This window comes from Corythoichthys intestinalis, chromosome 17 (assembly GCF_030265065.1).
Source record: "Corythoichthys intestinalis isolate RoL2023-P3 chromosome 17, ASM3026506v1, whole genome shotgun sequence".
In the NCBI taxonomy this organism is placed as follows: domain Eukaryota; kingdom Metazoa; phylum Chordata; class Actinopteri; order Syngnathiformes; family Syngnathidae; genus Corythoichthys; species Corythoichthys intestinalis.
This window is the reverse complement of record NC_080411.1, coordinates 37,387,563-37,391,978: the sequence shown is the minus strand read 5'-3', so window position 1 is coordinate 37,391,978 and position 4,416 is coordinate 37,387,563.

Here is a 4,416-nt window from a genome sequence, read left to right as displayed (position 1 = left end):
CTTATTACTACAAGATGTAATCGCCACTTTTGTTTCATATTACAAACATATCCTGCTAATTCTCATTCTTGAATTAATGTGAATAAAGTTGACATACAGATAAACAAACAGATGCAAGCTGTTAGTATTTTTCACCATTTCAAGCAACAAAGTGAAATTGTTTTGATTTACAGTTAAATTTAGAATGTGATGTTTATTTTGAAACCCAAAATTTCAAAGCAGAGGCTTTGAGCATGAATTTAGAATGAATTTTGCCAATTGGAAGTTGTCTGTGCATCTTATTGCCTGGGTTGCATTCGTGGAACTAATCAAAGCAGTTTAGCGTTGATTAAACTGGGATTAATTCTGACCAGGAAAAACAAGTTGTGATACTATTTCCGTTTTCTCCTTTTCCGAGTAAACACTCGCATCAGTGAAAGGAATCTAACTACTGTAAGGTAAGAATGTAAATTGAAAATCAAAACAATTTTTGTGTGATTTCATCTACTGCTGCGCCGATACCAATATCAGTATCGGCGGGGGGTGGCCGAGCCGGCACAAAATGTTGGTATCGGTATTGGCGAGTACCAACAAACAGGGCGCCGATACCATTTACCGGTCCAGTATTATGACACTTACCCTCACTACACTATCTCTGTGTTGTGTGATGACACGTGATCACTTTGCATGCCAAGCAGCTATCGCTATTGGCCTGCTCCAGACCAATGAGAGCGGGCCAATAGCTGCTCTTAACCAGTGCCGGGGCAGCTTTTTCATATGGAGGAAAAACAAACCAGGAGAAATGGGAGGGTTCGGGAAATATTCCAGCATCGAAATTCGCTCGATTACAATCAATGGCTGCATGCAAGATATGCAGCCTGAAAGTTTCAAGAGGTGGAGTTAAATTGGCCAGTTTCAATACCTCGAACCTGATAAAATATTTGAAGACGAAACATGTGAACGAACACAAAGAGTTTAAGGCTGCAACAGCAGGACTGCTGTCCAGAGGAAGGGGGCTGGACTGGAGCAACAATCCCTGGTCAGTTCACCGTCTACTTTACTTTTATTGTCTTTTACTGAAAGGAATGCCACAGTAATTTGAGACCTACTTCCAAAGTAGGGTTGACACCTTTCAGAAATAGAAATAAGGGACACCCCCCTCCCGCCCAAAGCTGTACACGTGACGAAAAAAGGGGCATCCCCAAAACTCCTAAAATGCATAGAAATGTATCTACTTATATATATTCTGTATTGGTTCAATAGGAACGCAACTTTTCATTCCGAATTCGGAACTATTCCTTATTTCATACGACGGGTAGCAAAGCTATTCAAAAGTGCTGTAGAAGTAAACTAAGCTAAGTGGCTAAGTGTGTGTTGTTACTGGTGCACAGAGAGGGAGGCTAATAGAGAGACAGGATGCTGTGGTCAATAATTATGATTTATAATTTCATGAAAGTTGCACTGTTTGGCCTTGGAGGGCCAAAAGTCAGGGTTTAAAAAAGTTTATTCAGTTCATTCATTGTATTTTTACTTTCTTACTGTTGGGCTGGTATTATACAAGTTTTAATTTCACGGATTTAGCACTATTTTGGCCTTTGAGAGCCAAAGATTTATTTAACTATTGTCACCCATACGAGGTATGCAATAAAAAGTTCTACTGGATTCACTTTGTATATACATATGGTATGGGTATCGGCCGATACTGCACAGCCAAGTATCGATATTGGGGCCAAAAAATGGTATCTGTGCAACACTAATTTAATTTGATCATTTATATGAAATGAAAACTGCTAAAAGTTCATGTTTGTGGCTAATTTTATTTTTTGATTCGAAATTGAAAATTGATTAACAAATGATAGAAAAACACAGTGTAAATGCTTTCCACACTGTATTGGCTTATCTGCTAATGATATAGGTTCAATAACATTGATCAATTCTCATTGTTAACTATGTGCAAGTCAGATGAATGAATTCTGGTAAATTTCTTTTACTTTTAACCTGTCCTGTTCAGCTGCTTTGACACGGAGAATGGATAATCTGAGTGTGTTTACAAATGGGAGCATGATATACTCTCACTGTGATTATTCATTGTGTTTTGTTTTTTAGGAGAAAGCAGCAAGCAGGAAACGGTTATGGGAGGACAGAAAGTAAAATAGAAAGAGACACAGAGAGAGGAAGAGAACAACAAACAACCACAAGAAATACATTGAACGCCTACACTACCAATGAATATAGTGGTGCTATTGTTAGCTAACTGTATTTCCCGTGGACACCATGTGGGGGGCCAAGGAGAAACAACAGGGGAGGGGGTCAAAGAGAGATGTGATTAGACGGGGTGGAGTGGTCACAAATCAACAATGTGAGATGTTGAACCAAGTAATATGTGAATCGCTTGTGCGTGTGAATATGTTGACATCCTATTCTATGATGCCTGATCACTAATCTTGGCACCGACATTCTACTTGAGTGTGTCTAATTACACCCAGTCATACGTGAATCCCATCAGACATGCAATAGTTCTGCAGACAAGTGGAAATGCTGCGCAGGGGCCACCCCAGGGTCACGCCCCTCCCCAGCCAAACGGGCAGGGTGAGCCAGCGCAGCTCATCCCTCCTCCCGCAGCTCTATTAAGGGGGCCGCCACCATTCCCCTGGGATCCAGGGTGGTCCCCCGGACCATCTGCACCCCCATTAACCAGCCTGCAGGGAAGGGATGAGGGGACACACATAGGCGGAGTTTGACTTTTGAGGAAGGGTGGGCACAAAATGTTGATGAACGACCCGAAACGCAGTTTCAGCAATAAAAGTAACTTTCAAGAATAATGTAATAATAAATTAAAATACCTGTTTTTTTCCCATCATTTTTTAGGGGAATTCTAAATCAGGCTGCTTAGGACAGCTACAGTGGGGAGAGCAAGTATTTGACACACTGCCGAGTTTGCTGGTTTTCCCACTTGCAAAGCATGTAGAGGTCTGTAATTTGTATCATAAATTCTCTTCAACTGTGAGGGATGGAATCTAATACAAAAATCCAGAAAATCACGTTGTATGATTTTTAAATAATAAATTTGCATTTAATTGCAAGAAATAAGTATTTGATACATCACAAAAATCAAATTTAATATTTGGTACAGAAACCTTTGTTTGCTATTACAGATACCAAACGTTTCCTGTAGTCCTTGACAAGGTTTGCACACATTGCAGCAGGGATTTTGGCCCTCTCGTCAATGCAGATCTTCTCCAGAACCTTCAGGTTTCGGGGCTGCCGCCGGGCAACACAGACTTTCAGCTCCCTCCATAGATTCCATAGACCATATTCGTGTGGAACATGTATGTTTGTGATGTTACTTGTTTACTTAGCACCTGTGGATAACATTGAGAATCCAGTTGAATGTGAAAGAGGGCTTATTCACCGCCACAACAGCTGTGGGAGCAAAATATTATAAGGGTGCAAAATTTGTTGTACAATTAGCGTCTTTAGTGGGGCAAATTGAAACTCCGCTCACCATTTTGGCGGTGCTCTCTGGCTTTTCATATTCCACATTTTCAATCCTTGGTTCTTGCTCAGTAGTTGTTGTCGCTTTTGAAAGCTTAGGTTTGTGTAAAAATTATGTAGGCTATATCCATCTTGCCTCTTCATTCCTCAGGTGGATTTAGCTAAGCAAAGCAAATGACCGTCTAAGGTGCTAGTTTTGTTACTTTGTGCGTTTCTTGTATAAGACAACTTTCTGGAAGGTTTGACTGACAGATCTTTAGTCAGAGAACAGAAGAGAGGCATCATCAACATTAACTGTTTACTGGTGGGCTGTTTATCAGCTCTCTCGAGCTCGCTGCGTATCTCTGACCTCCGTGTGCTGTGACGAGAAGACATTACTAATCGAACATGCAGATACGATTTGCTCATATCATTACAATCGTCACATGATCTGTTTTAAAAATAATTTTGACCAGTTATGATTTTTATTTTGTTCATTTAATTCATTTTTGCTGTTTGTTTTATTGCTTTACAACTTTTATAGACAATATTTTACCAAAAAATTCTCAATTTTAAAATCATATATAGACCCCAATCACCAACGTCGCACAATCACGTGATCGCTGTATTGTGCCGCCATATTGTCCGTCATTGTGTGTCCGTATTGTCAATGCTCGTAGTTTCTAAAGGGGGGATTTACTTGCAAATTATGGAAGCCACGGTGCTTTCAGATGCTGTAAACTCATTGGATGAGTTGCATAAAAGCCGTTATTTGGAAAAGCTTCGGTCGATCCAGTCGCCAGATCCATATTTGATGCCCAAACCGATGTTTCCTCCCGTCCCGTGCGTCAGAGCTCGTCCTGAGACCACAAAATTTCCAATCGTACTCCAGTTTATGTCACGATGAAGAGTCGGGTACCCAAAATCGGCACTGGCCCGAATATAAACTGACATTTGGTCAGC